Source organism: Phytophthora cinnamomi (genome assembly GCF_018691715.1).
Source record: "Phytophthora cinnamomi strain GKB4 chromosome Unknown Contig92, whole genome shotgun sequence".
NCBI lineage: Eukaryota > Oomycota > Peronosporomycetes > Peronosporales > Peronosporaceae > Phytophthora > Phytophthora cinnamomi.
The window spans coordinates 549,463-567,298 of NW_027151025.1; positions in this window are offsets into that span (position 1 = coordinate 549,463).

Below are 17,836 nucleotides of genomic sequence, written 5' to 3' on the forward strand. Positions count from 1 at the left end.
AGGAGCAGCGCGATGCTGCTTCCTCAACAACGGCGTCGTCGGGGACGACACCGCGTGCTCAATCATTAAAATTGAGCGTGAGTAATTATGTAGGAAGAGAGGGCGAGCCTCTCCTCCGATGGCTTGTCGAACTCGACACAGCCATAGCGGCTCGACGCATCGTCGACCCGCTGTCGAAGGTCGCGTTCGCCATGTCCTGCCTTGGCGGACGCGCAAGGAGTTGGGCGTATGGGCGCCGACTCTCCGATCCTACGTGCTTCAGCACGTACGAAGCGTTCAAAGAGGAGCTCAAACAAGCGTTTGAGCCCCCGCAAAACGAGTTCCGGTCGTGGGCGGAATTCCTCGACGTGCAGCAGGGTAAGCATGACGTCCATGCTTACGCGCAGCGCGCACGATACTTGGTATCAAATATCGTGACTAACCCGATTGACGAGGCGACCAAGGTCGTCACGTTCATGAAAGGACTTAGAGATGGGCCCGTGAAGACCTATCTCTTCCGAGAGTACCCGAGTACTCTCGAAGCTGCAATCACTCTTGCCATGCAAGAAGAGTTTAGCCTGCGGCAGGCTAAACTCCATGCAGATGTGCCGAGGCCGCAACCACGCCCGGTAGCGAGGACGGGAGGTCCGGAGCCAATGGACCTCTCGAACGCAACAACCGCTGGTTACCAGCAGCAGGTAGGTAACGTGCGATGCTTCCGTTGCGGAAGGATCGGTCACTTTGCACGGGAGTGCACAGCTCCCATGCCCCCTGGAGGTGGCCGTCGTGGCGATGCTAGGCATCGCCGCGGACCAACAAAAAACGCGAACATCCAGTAGGCGCGGGGCGCCCTACTGGTAATGCAGTCGCGCGTGCCGACATCGGGCACGCGACACTGAGGACTGCAGCCCCCAGTGAGACCAGCTCTCACTGCAAGAAACAAGATGACAGGCCGAACCTAGTCATCTTGAAGGTTTACTCGAAGAGAGCGAGTGACTCTCTTCGAGCTTTGGTAGATTCAGGCGCGTCGAACAACTTTGTTCGACTACGAAGCCTGCCGATACTTGACTTCGAGGAAGTAGATACGCCTCGATGTCTTCTGGAGGTACGACTGGCAACAGGTGCCATCGTGAAGACCGAGAAGCGCGTCGTGAACGTGCGCTTCTCGTACAAGCATCGGGTGTTTGTCGAACACTTTATCGTCCTGGACCTGGACGATAAATTCGACGTAGTAATGGGCATGCCGTGGCTTGCACGGCATGATCCGGTGATAGACTGAAAGAAGCGCACGCTCGTGCGCTTCGGACGCGACTGCGGAACAGAGAGCGATGGCCCTGTTACCGCAGCGCACGCACCAGCAGGTGCGCGCGGCTCGCCAGTCGAGACAGCGCTTTATACTGCTGTCCCGGAGTGCCCAAGAAGTGCGCGAGGGCGCGCACAAGTGAGACCAACGTCGGCAATGCTGCCGACGTCGGAAGAAAAAGATGTGTTGGTTCCGGGAACCAACACCCACGTTCAAGCGTGTAAGGGACAGTCCCTGACCCGAAGCGGTCAGGTCGACGACGACGCGTCGGCTCCGGGAGCCGACGCACCCTCGGTCATGAGGGGCTCCGCCAATGAATGGCGTCGAGGTGACGAAGGCGTGTCAACTCCGGGAGTTGACGCTGCAAACAGTGCGGACGGTTGCAAACGTACCGCACTGACGCAATTTGCATGCTGTCGTGCAAACGTACCGCACTGACGCAATTTGCATGCTGTCGTGCAGCCGGGCTGCACGACGAAGCGCCATGCGATCAAGCCGGGCTTGATATCGCGCGCCCGCAGACAGGGTCTGCCGGCGAAGGGACACATTACCGTGCAGCCGGGCTGCACGAAGGAAAATGCGGTCAAGCCGGGCTTGATACCGCGCGCCCGCGGACAGGGTCCGCCGGCGAACGACTGTCCACGGCCGGGCCTGGACAAGAAGAACAACTGTGCGGAGCCGGGCTCCGCACAACAAGAAGACGGCGCAAGCGGAAAACGCTGCGCAAGTCTCGGTCCGGGACCGAGACGCAACAAGAGCAGTCTGCTGCGCAGACTGCGGCGGTGACGCCGAATGTCATGACGATAAGCGTCTTGACGCGCACCGATACTGGATTCCAGTATCGTGAGATGGAACTCGCCAGTCCTCCGACGATGGCGTCGGAGTTGACTTCGCTTCCAGCCATGAGCTGGAAGCGCTTCACGCGCGACTTGCACGATGGACGCATCGAGCAAGTCTGCGTTCGTTCGGACAGCGAAAGAACGGAGAGCGAGAGCGAAGAGCTGAGGCAGCTCTTCATGGGAAGTACCACTGAGAGTGAAGACACTCTCAGTGCGAAGAAGAAGCGAGAAGGCTTCGAGGAACAAGGTTGGGACTCGCTGAAGTCGAGTTCCTATTACGAATTGTTGAGGGAGTACAAAGACGTACTCCCGGAAGAGATTTCTGCGGAGCTTCCGCAGGATAAGGGTATTCAGCACGAGATTGATCTCGTGCCGGGCACGAAGTACTGTGTCACGCGGCAGTGGCCACTACCGCGAGAGCAAGTAAAAGCAATCGACGACTTCTTTGAAAGTCGTCGCAAAGCAGGACAAGTGCGAGAATCAAAGTCCCCGCACAGTGCTCCGACGTTCTGTGTCAAAAACTCCACAGGGCGGATGGCGCATCGTTCATGCCTACAACAAGCTGAACGATGCGACGGTACCGGCGCAGACGCCGATACCGCGAAAAGATGTTATCATCGATTCGATGGCCGGGAGCACCGTTTACAGTGCTCTCGACTTGCGAGATGGATTTTATCAAATCCTAATGCGTGAGAGCGATATCCTTCTCACGGCAGTGAGCACGCCAAGCGGCATGCTCTGGGAATGGCTAGTAATGCCACAGGGGCTTAAGAACGCCCCTGCGACTTTCAACAGGTGCGTGACTTCGCACCGAGCTACTTCGATGATGTGTTCATCCACAGCCGGGCTGTGGACGGGAAGACCGACGTAGAGATGCACAGGGTGCATCTCCGGAAGCTACTTGAGCTTATGCGAAAGCATAAGCTCTACGCGAACCTGAAGAAGTGTATATTCGGGGCGAGCGAGATACCCGTCATCGGGTGTCTCGTAGGGAAGAATGGTGTTCGCCCTGACCCGGAAAAGGTCAGGGTGATCAATGAATGGCCAACGTCTTCAAGCGTCAAGGAACTGAGACAGTTTGTTATTTGGCCACGTACTTGTGCAAGTACGTGGAGGATTATGCGGGCATGATCCGCCCGCTGTCACAACTTCTTAAGAAAGAAGCCGTGTGGAATTGGACGCCCGATTGCCAAAGGCATTCGATGCAGTCAAGCGGGGCTTGACTGAGGCGCCGATCTTGGCCGTGGCTGACCAAGATCGCCCATTTCACGTAGTGTGTGACGCATCCGATTTCGCGATCGGATGCGCGTTGATGCAGCACGATCACGAGGGCCGTGATCGTGTCGTCTACTACCAATCGCGTCAGCTGAAGCCAGCTGAGCGCAACTATCCGGTGCATGACAAGGAACTCCTTGCCATGAAGTATGCACTCGCAAAGTTCCGAGTGTATTTGCTTGAGAGTAGACCATTTGTGGTCTACACCGACCATGCATCACTGCGCACCGCAGTGAAGTCGCCACACATTTCACAAAGAATGGCGAGATGGCTCTCATTCTTTGCGGAGTATAACTTCCGGGTCGAATACAAACCCGGAAGATTGAACGTGGTGGCCGACGCGTTATCACGTCGGCCGGACTACGCAGAAGCTGCTGACGTCAATGGCATTGACGCCATGCGATCGAGCAAACCCACATCATCTCTGTTGGATGATGTGAAGGCCGCGTGCGCGCACGACGCGGACGCGAAGCTCTTGCTGGCCTATGGCACAGCGCTTTCTGACAAGTCCCGTCAGAAGCTGCCCAAGCACCTTCGAGCGCGTGCACACCGCTTTCGTGTGCACGACGGACTACTGCTTTACAATGCAGTCGACGACAACGCGGATCGCGTTGTCGTGCCAAATGACCATGACCTGCGACTCAGGATCATGTACGAGTATCATGATGCCCCGACTGCGGGACATCTCGGACGTGAGAAGACTTACGTCTTTCTCACGCGCGACTTCTACTGGCACCACCAGTATAAGTGGGTGCGCAAGTGCATCCGTGCTTGTGAGGTATGTCAACGCGTAAAGCCTGCGCCATTCGCGCAGGCTCCGTTACAATCACTACCGACTCCGTCGGAGTGTTGGAAGTCCATGTCATTGGACTTCATCTTTGGTCTTCCTCCGGATAGCGGAGGGAATACCGGTGTTGTGGTCTTCGTCGACCGCTTCAGCAAGATGGTACATCTTGCTGCGGTGCCGGCAGAGGTGACCGCGAAGCAGACGGCCCGTCTGTTCGTCGACATGGTGTTCAAACACCATGGCATGCCGTCCGATATCGTGTCGGACAGAGACCCGCGCTTCACAGCGCACCTGTGGCAAGAAGTGTTACACTTCTTGGGATCCAGCTTTCCATGTCGACTGCGGATCATCCGCAGACGGACGGTCAAACCGAGCGCGTGAATCGCGTGCTCGTCGATATGTTGAAGAGCTACGCTCACTCGTTCCAATACTGGAGCGAGTGCTTATCGATGACAGAGTTTGCCATCAACAACTCAGTGCATGCCTCGACCGGGCATACACCGTTCTACGTGAATGCCATGCGGCATCCACGCCTACCGAGTTTACTCGGAGTGATGGCTCCCACTTTAAGTGGGGGAGGATCTACGACTGCAATACAGCAGCCGCAGAAAACCGCTGACACTTGCACAGTGTCAGCTGCTACAATGGATAAACCACATGAGTCTGCGCAGGGTGCAGACTCCCCCAACAACAAGGCCAACGACCACGGGTCTGCGCAGGGCGCAGACACCGCAAAGAACCACGCAGAGGCCGGGCCTCTAACGGAGAGCGAGCTGAATGACTTCAGCTCGGATGCAATCAGTTTCATCACCAAAAGAAAAGCCGTAATTCGGTTTGTCCAAGACACAATAGCAGCTTCTGTTGATCAACAGAAGCTGAACGCAAACAATGCGGGCAGAGGCAACACAAATGAATTTAAAGTTGGTTCATTGGTTTTGTTAGCTACACAAAACCTGCCTAGACATGCAGTTTCGGATTTCGGAGCAAGCAAGCTTGCTCCGCGCTTCATCGGGCCGTTCACTGTGTTGGCACGGCACGGCAACGCATACACGCTAGACATACCGTCTAGCATGCGCCTCCATCCGACCTTTTACGTCGGACGACTGAAGCCATACCTGCAGCACGAGCCATCTAGCTCGGCTGACCCGAAGCCTCGGCAGGAGCCGAGGCGGAAGCGGAGGACTTGGCCTCGGCGACGAGCCGCTTCTCCTCCAGCGCGTCCGCGCGCTGGAGTAACCCCTTCATCTGGGTCCCCAGCTCGACCTGGATATTCGATGCGGTCTGCGAGACCGCCGCGATTCGGGCCTTCTGGTTCGCTAGCCCCTGCTTCAGGGCAGCGAACTCAGCGCCCTGCAGACGCTCCACGGCGGTCACCCGGTCGTGGAGGGACGCGTGCTGATCAGCCCGGGGCTGATCATACCCGGGGCGTGTTCCCACCCCCGCCACCGCCGATCCGTGACGCCCGCGGCTCAACCCGCTGGATTGTTGAGCGGATTGTTGACCATAGTATCCCGAAAACGAACCCTCAAGGGGCTCGTTTTCGTATTCGTTGGAGAGGATTTCCTCCCCATCGAGATACATGGGAGCCGCGGAACGTCTTGCTGGAGGACGTTCCGGAAATGGTGAGGGCGTACGAGGAGCAGTACGCGCTGGTACAGCGGAAGTAATACGAGCGCTGCGATCATCGCTAGCGCCCGAACCCTCACGTGCTAAGAACTTAGCACGGAGCTCTTTGAGACTCTCGGGCACACGGAACGACGTGTACCCGTTCAGGTCGCGGTCGCTCAAGCGGACCGCGCCTGGGAAGCACTTCGTGCACTGAAAGCCCTCGGGCACAGCGCACGGCACATTTGCCTCCTCAGCAGCAACATGAAGTTGCTCCAGCTTTCCACGCTTCGAGTACGTCTCGAAGCGATCACGCGCTTGCTTAATCCGATCACGGTAAGCACTCGGTCTCTTGTTGAAGTTTTCAACAAAGGCGTTCCAACTTTGACAAAGTGCCTGCCACTCAGGCGCTTTGCTGCGAGAAGACGTCTTCTTGCTTTGAAACCATCGGAGCTCATGAAAGAGTCCGATGTAGTAATCGCGCCTTTGATGCGTTTCCGCATCAAAGTGCAGCTCGGCAGCCACAGCATCATCCTTGATGGCGCTGCATACGTACAACGGTACCTCATTCGGAGGTACCGAGTTCCCATACCGGTCCGCAATCTCGGATGCGGACGGCATCCACGGATCGCGCGCTGCAGGCGCAGCGCGCGGAGAGCCTTGAGCTTTGATATCACGCGCTGCAGCAGCAGCGCGCGGAGAACTGAGAGCCCCAGCGGAAGCGAGTGGGGTGTCGCTCTCAGTACGCGAACGCTTCGAACTCGAAGCGTCCGATTCGTCCCCTTCACGCGGACGAACGTTCTTGGCGTGAGGGTCGAGCGATTCGCTCGACACTGAGTCTTTACGCTTTGAGGGCGAGTCCTCCTCGCCCTCCAAATCTTCATCGTCGTCGTCGAAGTCGACGATGTCGCCGTACTTCGCCTTCTGGCGTTCGAAGTAGTCGTCGATGGAGAGATGACTCCCCACCGACTTTGTGGACTTCTTCTGAGGCGCGCTCATCGTTGAATGAGCGCGGATTTCTTCTCCTTACGCGGAGAATTGACGAATGGTCAATTCCAAAAGATTGACGTGCGGAGACCCCGCGCGTCTAACCTTAAGGGGGGGATGGTGTAACGGGGTTACACGCACAAGTGGCTACAAGTCACTTGTGAATTTAACAGATAGGTTATCTGTTAAAGGTTTTAGATACTTTCTCACATTGGTGTAAGGTACACCAATGGATACATTGAAGTGGGCCACCACAATGAGTGGTCCACACATACCCAAAAGATCCTATTGGTAGAAAGCAGCATCTTTCTACCAATCAGAGACATGCATATTAGCTGTAACGGGGTTACACGCACAAGTGACAACAATCACTTGTGCACGATAACGGTCACAAGTGACAACTGTCACTTGTGCATGACATTTGTCACTTATGGTTTAACAGATAAATATCTGTTAAAGGTTTTAGATACTTCCTCACATTGGTGTAAGACACACCAATGAATACATTGAAGTGGACCACCACAGTGAGTGGTCCACATATACCCAAAAGATCCTATTGGTAGAAATCAGCATCTTTCTACCAATCAGAGACATGCATATTAGCGGGGCTCTGACAGCCAGCCGCTGCCAACCCTTTCATAGATGATAAACAGTTTTTAGCAGATTTTAGAGGAAGATCAATTCACAAACAATACAGTTCTCATTTTACCTTAAACTACCTATTTGGTGTTTTATTTGATTTATATTATACTTGTGGACTCAAGTATAATTAATTCAAATTATTAATAAACTCCTACGCTTCCTCATACACGTAGCGCGACGTGTAAGCTAAAGTAGTGAGCCAAAGTAGGCCCACTACACCTGGTAGCACTTCGTAGTCCGTCCAACGACCGACTACTTGACGTTCGTACGAGGTGTACGAATGCGGAGCCGAGAACCACATGAGCACGGAGGTGCCCATGGAGAGCTCCAATACGCCTGCAACTCATGTTGCACGCGCGGACTGCCCCCACCTGTCGGATCCAGAGTGGGAGGCCCTCCAACGACTGTCAACAGTCATTGGAGAGGCGGCGATAGCTACAATGTTGCGTACGCTATCGCCGACAGAGCAACATGGTGTTGCTCTGGGATTCATCATGAAGGAGCAGCGCGATGCTGCTTCCTCAACAACGGCGTCGTCGGGGACGACACCGCGTGCTCAATCATTAAAATTGAGCGTGAGTAATTATGTAGGAAGAGAGGGCGAGCCTCTCCTCCGATGGCTTGTCGAACTCGACACAGCCATTGCGGCTCGACACATCGTCGACCCGTTGTCAAAGGTTGCGTTCGCCATGTCATGTCTTGGCGGACGAGCGAGGAGTTGGGCGTACGGACGCCGACTCTCAGATCCTACGTGCTTTAGCACGTACGAGATATTCAAAGAGGAGCTCAAACAAGCGTTTGAGCCCCCGCAAAATGAATTCCGGTCGAGGACGGAATTCCTCGACCTGCAGCAGGGTAAGCATGACGTCCATGCTTACGCGCAGCGTGCTCGGTACTTGGTCTCGAACATCGTGACCAACCCGATAGACGAGGCGACTAAAGTCGTCACGTTCATGAAGGGACTGAGAGATGGGCCCGTGAAGACCTATCTCTTCCGAGAGTACCCGAGTACTCTCGAAGCTGCGATTACTCTCGCAATGCAAGAAGAGTTTAGCCTGCGGCAGGCTAAACTCCATGCAGATGTGCCGAGGCCGCAACCACGCCCGGTAGTGAGCACGGGAGGTCCGGAACCAATGGACCTCTCGAATGCAACGGCTGCTGGTCACCAGCAGCACGGAAATAATGTGCGATGCTTCCGTTGCGGAAGGATCGGTCACTTTGCCAGAGAGTGCACGGCTCCCGTGCACTACAATAGTGGCCGTCGTGGCGATGCTGGGCATCGCCGCGAACAAACAAAAAACGTGAACATCCAGTAGGCGCGGGGCGCCCTACTGGTAATGCAGTCGCGCGTGCCGACATCGGGCACGCGACACTGAGGACTGCAGCCCCCAGTGAGACCAGCTCTCACTGCAAGAAACAAGATGACAGGCCAAACCTAGTCATCTTGAAGGTTTACTCGAAGAGAGCGAGTGACTCTCTTCGAGCTTTGGTGGATTCAGGCGCGTCGAACAACTTTGTTCGACTACGGAGCCTGCCGAGACTTGACTTCGAGGAAGTAGATACGCCTCGATGTCTTCTGGAGGTACGACTGGCAACAGGTGCCATCGTGAAGACCGAGAAGCGCGTCGTGAACGTGCGCTTCTCGTACAAGCATCGGGTGTTTGTCGAACGCTTTATCGTCCTGGACCTGGACGATAAGTTCGACGTAGTAATGGGCATGCCGTGGCTTGCACGGCATGATCCGGTGATAGACTGGAAGAAGCGCACGCTCGTGCGCTTCGGACGCGACTGCGGAACAGAGAGCGATGGCCCTGTTACCGCAGCGCACGCACCAGCAGGTGCGCGCGACTCGCCAGTCGAGACAGCGTTTAATGCCGCTGTCCCGGGGTGCCCAAGAAGTGCGCGAGGGCGCGCACAAGAGAAATCCACGTCGGCAATGCTGCCGACGTCGGAAGAAAAAGATGTGTTGGTTCCGGGAACCAACACCCACGTTCAAGCGTGTAAGGGACAGTCCCTGACCCGAAGCGGTCAGGTCGACGACGACGCGTCGGCTCCGGGAGCCGACGCACCCTCGGTCATGAGGGGCTCCGCCAATGAATGGCGTCGAGGTGACGAAGGCGTGTCAACTCCGGGAGTTGACGCTGCAAACAGTGCGGACGGTTGCAAACGTACCGCACTGACGCAATTTGCATGCTGTCGTGCAGCCGGGCTGCACGACGAAGCGCCATGCGATCAAGCCGGGCTTGATATCGCGCGCCCGCAGACAGGGTCTGCCGGCGAAGGGACACATTACCGTGCAGCCGGGCTGCACGAAGGAAAATGCGGTCAAGCCGGGCTTGATACCGCGCGCCCGCGGACAGGGTCCGCCGGCGAACGACTGTCCACGGCCGGGCCTGGACAAGAAGAACAACTGTGCGGAGCCGGGCTCCGCACAACAAGAAGACGGCGCAAGCGGAAAACGCTGCGCAAGTCTCGGTCCGGGACCGAGACGCAACAAGAGCAGTCTGCTGCGCAGACTGCGGCGGTGACGCCGAATGTCATGACGATAAGCGTCTTGACGTGCACCGATACTGGATTCCAGTATCGTGAGATGGAACTCGCCAGTCCTCCGACGATGGCGTCGGAGTTGACTTCGCTTCCAGCCATGAGCTGGAAGCGCTTCACGCGCGACTTGCACGATGGACGCATCGAGCAAGTCTGCGTTCGTTCGGACAGCGAAAGAACGGAGAGCGAGAGCGAAGAGCTGAGGCAGCTCTTCATGGGAAGTACCACTGAGAGTGAAGACACTCTCAGTGCGAAGAAGAAGCGAGAAGGCTTCGAGGAACAAGGTTGGGACTCGCTGAAGTCGAGTTCCTATTACGAATTGTTGAGGGAGTACAAAGACGTACTCCCGGAAGAGATTCCTGCGGAGCTTCCGCAGGATAAGGGTATTCAGCACGAGATTGATCTCGTGCCGGGCACGAAGTACTGTGTCACGCGGCAGTGGCCACTACCGCGAGAGCAAGTAAAAGCAATCGACGACTTCTTTGAAAGTCGTCGCAAAGCAGGACAAGTGCGAGAATCAAAGTCCCCGCACAGTGCTCCGACGTTCTGTGTCAAAACTCCACAGGGCGGATGGCGCATCGTTCATGCCTACAACAAGCTGAACGATGCGACGGTACCGGCGCAGACGCCGATACCGCGAAAAGATGTTATCATCGATTCGATGGCCGGGAGCACCGTTTACAGTGCTCTCGACTTGCGAGATGGATTTTATCAAATCCTAATGCGTGAGAGCGATATCCTTCTCACGGCAGTGAGCACGCCAAGCGGCATGCTCTGGGAATGGCTAGTAATGCCACAGGGGCTTAAGAACGCCCCTGCGACTTTCAACAGGTGCGTGACTTCGCACCGAGCTACTTCGATGATGTGTTCATCCACAGCCGGGCTGTGGACGGGAAGACCGACGTAGAGATGCACAGGGTGCATCTCCGGAAGCTACTTGAGCTTATGCGAAAGCATAAGCTCTACGCGAACCTGAAGAAGTGTATATTCGGGGCGAGCGAGATACCCGTCATCGGGTGTCTCGTAGGGAAGAATGGTGTTCGCCCTGACCCGGAAAAGGTCAGGGTGATCAATGAATGGCCAACGTCTTCAAGCGTCAAGGAACTGAGACAGTTTGTTGGCTTGGCCACGTACTTGTGCAAGTACGTGGAGGATTATGCGGGCAAGATCCGCCCGCTGTCACAACTTCTTAAGAAAGAAGCTGTGTGGAATTGGACACCCGATTGCCAAAAGGCATTCGATGCAGTCAAGCGGGGCTTGACTGAGGCGCCGATCTTGGCCGTGGCTGACCAAGATCGCCCATTTCACGTAGTGTGTGACGCATCCGATTTCGCGATCGGATGCGCGTTGATGCAGCACGATCACGAGGGCCGTGATCGTGTCGTCTACTACCAATCGCGTCAGCTGAAGCCAGCTGAGCGCAACTATCCGGTGCATGACAAGGAACTCCTTGCCATGAAGTATGCACTCGCAAAGTTCCGAGTGTATTTGCTTGAGAGTAGACCATTTGTGGTCTACACCGACCATGCATCACTGCGCACCGCAGTGAAGTCGCCACACATTTCACAAAGAATGGCGAGATGGCTCTCATTCTTTGCGGAGTATAACTTCCGGGTCGAATACAAACCCGGAAGATTGAACGTGGTGGCCGACGCGTTATCACGTCGGCCGGACTACGCAGAAGCTGCTGACGTCAATGGCATTGACGCCATGCGATCGAGCAAACCCACATCATCTCTGTTGGATGATGTGAAGGCTGCGTGCGCGCACGACGCGGACGCGAAGCTCTTGCTGGCCTATGGCACAGCGCCTTCTGACAAGTCCCGTCAGAAGCTGCCCAAGCACCTTCGAGCGCGTGCACACCGCTTTCGTGTGCACGACGGACTACTGCTTTACAATGCAGTCGACGACAACGCGGATCGCGTTGTCGTGCCAAATGACCATGACCTGCGACTCAGGATCATGTACGAGTATCATGATGCCCCGACTGCGGGACATCTCGGACGTGAGAAGACATACGTCCTTCTCACGCGTGACTTCTACTGGCACCACCAGTACAAGTGGGTGCGCAAGTACGTCCGTGCTTGCGAGGTGTGCCAACGCGTAAAGCCTGCGCCATTCGCGCAGGCTCCGTTACAATCACCACCGACTCCGTCGGAGTGTTGGAAGTCCATGTCATTGGACTTCATCTTTGGTCTTCCCCCGGACAGCGGAGGGAATACCGGTGTTGTGGTCTTCGTCGACCGCTTCAGCAAGATGGTACATCTTGCTGCGGTGCCGGCAGAGGTGACCGCGAAGCAGACGGCCCGTCTGTTCGTCGACATGGTGTTCAAACACCATGGCATGCCGTCCGACATCGTGTCGGACAGAGACCCGCCCTTCACAGCGCACCTGTGGCAAGAAGTGTTTGCACTTCTTGGGAGCCAGCTTTCCATGTCGACTGCGGACCATCCGCAGACGGACGGTCAAACCGAGCGCGTGAATCGCGTGCTCGTCGATATGTTGAAGAGCTACGCTCACTCGTTCCAATACTGGAGCGAGTGCTTATCGATGACAGAGTTTGCCATCAACAACTCAGTGCATGCCTCGACCGGGCATACACCGTTTTATGTGAATGCCATGCGGCATCCCCGTCTGCCGAGTTTACTCGGAGTGGTGGCTCCCACTTTAAGTGGGGGAGGATCTGCGACTGCAACACAGCAGTCGCAAAAAGCCGCTGACACCTGCACAGTGTCAGCCGCGACAACAAGGAACACGACAACCAGGTCTGCGCGGGGCGCAGACCTTGGCAGGAAGAACCAAGGGTCAGCGCAGTGCGCTGACCCCCAGAACAAGGAAAACGAGTCTGTGCAGAGCACAGACTCCACAAGGAACAAGGACCACGGGTCTGCGCAGGGCGCAGACACCGCGAAGAACCACGCAGAGGCCTGGCCTCTTGCGGAGAGCGAGCTGAACGAGTTCAGCTCGGATGCGATTGACTTTATCAATAAAAGACAAGCCGTAATTCGGTTTGTCCAGGACACGATTGCAGCTTCTGTGGATAAACAGAAGCTGAACGCCGATAATATTGGCATGGGCAACACAAATGAATTCAACGTGGATTCATTGGTTTTGTTATCTACTCAAAACCTGCCCAAACATGCAGTTTCGGATTTCGGAGCAAGCAAGCTTGCTCCGCGCTTCATCGGGCCATTCACGGTGATGGCACGCCACGGTAACGCATACACGCTAGACATACCGTCTAGCATGCGGCTCCACCCGACATTTTATGTCGGGCGGTTAAAGCCATACCTCCAGCACGAGCCAAGTGGCTCGTCTGACCCGAAGAGACAGCCTCGACAGGGGGAAACCCTCTCCAGCGCGTAGTCGCGCTGGAGCAGTTAATACAGTCGGGCCTACAGCCCGACCGGCACGTTCAAGGCGGTCTGGGAGACCGCCAGAGCCGGGACACGAAGGAACAGAGCGGCAACCGCCGCGCTCTGAAAGTACTCCACGACCGTCACTTGGTCGTGGAGCAACACGAGATGAAGGTCAACACGGCGTTGACCATCGGGGCGTGTTTCCACCACCTCCGCCACCGCTGCGAGACGCACGCGGAGAAATTCGCTGGATCGTCCAGCGAATTGTTGATCATAGGAAAACAATCCGAGGTCCGGATTGTTTTCGCATTCGTTGGAGAGGTTTCCCTCCCCAACACGACACGTGGGAACCACGGAACGTCCTGATGGAAGACGTTCCGGACATGGTGAAGGAGTACGAAACCCAACACGCACTACCAGCAAGAAGGTAGTGCGAGCGCTGTAGTAATCTACAACGCCTGACGACTCGCGTGCTAGATAATTAGCACGGAGATCATTGAAGCTCTCAGGTATACATATAGTATACCTGTTGTGGTCGCGGTTGCTAATATGCACCGCCACCTGGACGGACAGTGCGCACGGCGCACGGACACCAGCCTCCACCGCAACAGCGTGGAGTTGCTAATACTTGCCACTTCGAGAAGGACTCGAAGTGCTTTGGCGCTTGCTTACCCGATCACGGTAAGCAACAGATATTCGCTTAGAGATGTCGACGCATAGACGCGGTCGACATCGAAGAATCGTACACAGACACTGTGTTGTCTGTCCCCGTGGTAGCGGCGCACCTCGCGCTACCGCGCATTGTACACAGCAACAGAGAGTTTACACTCTGTTGCAATGGTGGTCTTCAGCTTGATCGTGCTCATTGCAGATGAGCACGGAAACCCCAGCACAAGCAATTGACAAGCAGTCAATATTAATTGACGTGTCGAGACCGACACGTCTAAGCTTAACGGGGGGATGGTGTAACGGGGTTACACACACAAGTGACAACAATCACTTGTGCACGATAACGGTCACAAGTGACAACTGTCACTTGTGCATGACATTTGTCACTTATGGTTTAACAGATAAATATCTGTTAAAGGTTCTAGATACTTCCTCACATTGGTGTAAGACACACCAATGAATACATTGAAGTGGACCACCACAGTGAGTGGTCCACATATACCCAAAAGATCCTATTGGTAGAAAGCAGCATCTTTCTACCAATCAGAGACATGCATATTAGCGGGGCTCTGACAGCCAGCCGCTGCCAACCCTTTCATAGATGATAAACAGTTTTTAGCAGATTTTAGAGGAAGATCAATTCACAAACAATACAGTTCTCATTTTACCTTAAACTACCTATTTGGTGTTTTATTTGATTTATATTATACTTGTGGACTCAAGTATAATTAATTCAAATTATTAATAAACTCCTACGCTTCCTCATACACGTAGCGCGACGTGTAAGCTAAAGTAGTGAGCCAAAGTAGGCCCACTACATTAGCGGGGCTCTGACAGCCAGCCGGTGCCAACCCTTTCATAGATGATAAACAGTTTTTAGCAGATTTTAGAGGAAGATCAATTTACAAACAATACAGTTCTCATTTTACCTTAAACTAGCTACTTGGAGTCTTGTCTAAGTTAAATTATATTTGTGTATTCAAATATAATTAACCTAAGTAATTACTAAGTACTTACGCTTCCTCATACACGTTGCGCAACGTGTAAGCTAAAGTAGTGAGTCAAATTAGACCCACTACACGTGCCGTGCCAACACAGTGAACGGCCCGGTGAAGCGCAGAGCAAGCTTGCTTGCCCCGAAGTCCGAAACTGCATGTTTAGGCAGGTTTTGAGTCGATAACAAAACCAATGAACTAACTTTAAATTCATTTGTGTTGCCTCTGCCCACATTGTCTGCGTTCAGCTTCTGTTGGTCAACAGAAGCTGCTATTGCATCTTCGACAAACCGAATTACGGTTTGTCTTTTGGTGATGAAATTGATTGCATCCGAGCTGAAGTCATTCAGCTCGTTCTCCGCTAGAGGTCCGGCCTCTGCGTGGTTCTTTGCGGTGTCTGCGCCCTGCGCAGACCCGTGGTCGTTGGCCTTGTTGTTGGGGGAGTCTGCACCCTGCGCAGACTCATGTGGTTTGTTCATTGTTGCAGCTGACACTGTGCAAGTGTCAGCGGTTTTCTGCGGCTGTTGTATTTGTGACAAGGTCCGAGCCAATTCTTGGCCAAGACCCATCAGTCAGAAGCCCAAACCCTACCACGTACCGGCCACATGTCACTGGAAACGTGGATATTTCTTGACCCAAGTCTGGGTTTTGCACATACTTCAAGTTGTGCTGGCTACATCTGGAAACTGAGCTCTGCGAACGTCGAGTTGCGGCGACCCCAGATCCCCAGGTCTGAGATTTGAATTCGGTCTGGAGTCCGAGGTCTGAGAATCACTCTAGAGGTCACAGATCTGAGGTTCCAGGCCTTGAATCGGACTCTGGGCAAAGAGCTGAGCCCTGGCCTTCTAGGTTTGTGATTTGAAGTCCCATGGTTGCTTAAGTCTCAGACCCCAGGTCTCAGATTGGTGACCTCACAGTTTGGAATGCCCGGAGTTCTGAGACCTGAGAGTGGTGGCAAAGTCTGAGACATGGTGATTTGGAGTTCGGTCTGAGGTTTGCCTGTGGACCAGACCCTGAGATGTGCAGTCTGGGGTCTGGGAAGAGGGCGTGGCGTGCGGCGTCTGATTTCATCTCGGCTTTGGGGTGCTACAACTGAGATATGGAGTCAACATCGTAATTTTGCCCCCAGCTCAGATTCCCGGCCTCAGAGTCCCAGAATTCGAGCCAGAATTGAGACATGTCAAATCGGTTGGACAGCCGGGGTATGGAATCAACATCGTATTTTTGCCGCCAGCTCAGGTTTTCAGCCCGGCAGTCCCTCAACTTGTGCCAAAACTGAGACACGGTGATTGTGGGCACAAGTTGGTGTCTGGATGCACGATGTTCGTGAGGAAAAGTGGCAACTGGTGAAAGACAGCTGACGCTCCAAGCCTAAGACGTGACTAAAAGCCTACAGCGTGCCTGCAGAGCCCGAAGTATGATTTCGTGGCCTCGCATATGAAGTGGGTACACAAGCGATGGCTACATTGCCGGTCTGGGAGCTGCGGTAGTTGCTCTTTGGAGTTGGCGGTTGCCGCTTGGAAGGTCGCTCTGAAGGGTCGTCCCGTTGTGGCTTTTCGGCCCCTGGTGTCGGGCACACAAGATTCGGCCTGACCAGTCGCCTATGGATTTGGGCCAACGTGAGCCGCAGAATCTTGGCGTCATCCTGATTACACACTGATTTGTACCCAGAGTAATCAGTGTAATCAGGTGATGACAACCAAGTCCGCCCAATCCCGGCCACAAGATCCTGGCGTAATCAGGATATCACTGATTTGCACCCAGGTGTAATCAGTGTAATCAAGTGATGACTGACCCAGACAGGCTAGCGGAAGGACGCCAAGGCAGCGACACGCATTCACGGGCGCCGCCAAGCCAGTAGCTTAGTGGGTGTCTCACCCTTGTTCAAGGTGTACCCAGGAGATGTTTGCACCCTTACTTGATAGGCCCTTTGTATGTGCATGTGCATGATAATAATCAGAGTTTGTTTTGCCCCGAAGACCGCAAGCTGCGGAGTTCGTCTTGCGCCGACGGGCGTGTTGCTACACAGGGACCAAGTCCCTGCCCCCGGCGGCGCGCGCAAGGTCAAGTGGAGTCGCTACGAGTGTTCTACGGTCAAGCTCAGCTAACTCCAAATAAATTCAAGTTCAACAACCAAGCCTTTTCGTGTTTCGGCCCGGTTTGCCTTCGTTGTTGTATTTCCACACGCGGGACATTGGTTTTGCTGGGTTTTCGTGCTGGTTGGCTGGTTTCCTGGCGGTGCTTCATATTTTCGGGCGGAAGGTGCTCCGCTCTGAGGTTTCGGCAGAGCAACACCTGGGATAGTGGTTTCTGGGGTTGCTAGTGGTATCCGTGTGGCGCGAATAGTCTGGGATAGTGGTTCCCAGCTTCGCTGTGTCGCCTACATCAAGGCGTGGTGCGCGGAAGTCCCAGGGTGCAGAGCGAGAACCCTGGATCAAGGCAGGCTCAGACCGAGCCAACTCTCGGGGCCACTCTGGTCTGAGGGGCGAGTGAAGACCGTTGTGCGGCTCTCAGTCTGAGCCACCGGAGGAAGTGTCGTGACTGGAAGCGACTCGAAGCCGGAGTCGCTGAGCAAGGAGGAGGCTGTTAAGGCCCAGAGTCCAAGGGCCTGAGAAGAGAAGTGGACTAAGTGTGTGTGGAGTGAACGTGTTTATATTCAAGAAAACGGGGCACAGCGGACTCAGCACGTGCGTACAAGGGCCCTCCAAGCAAGGAGCAAGCTTCGTCTGGGGGCATCTGGGAACTGTCGAGTTCGGAGGCAGCTGGTGTGGCCGACGCAAGTCTGGGCCCACAGCGTAGCCTTAGGAAGAACCAAGTCAAGGGATTGCAAGAGTGAGGAACACACGCCTCAC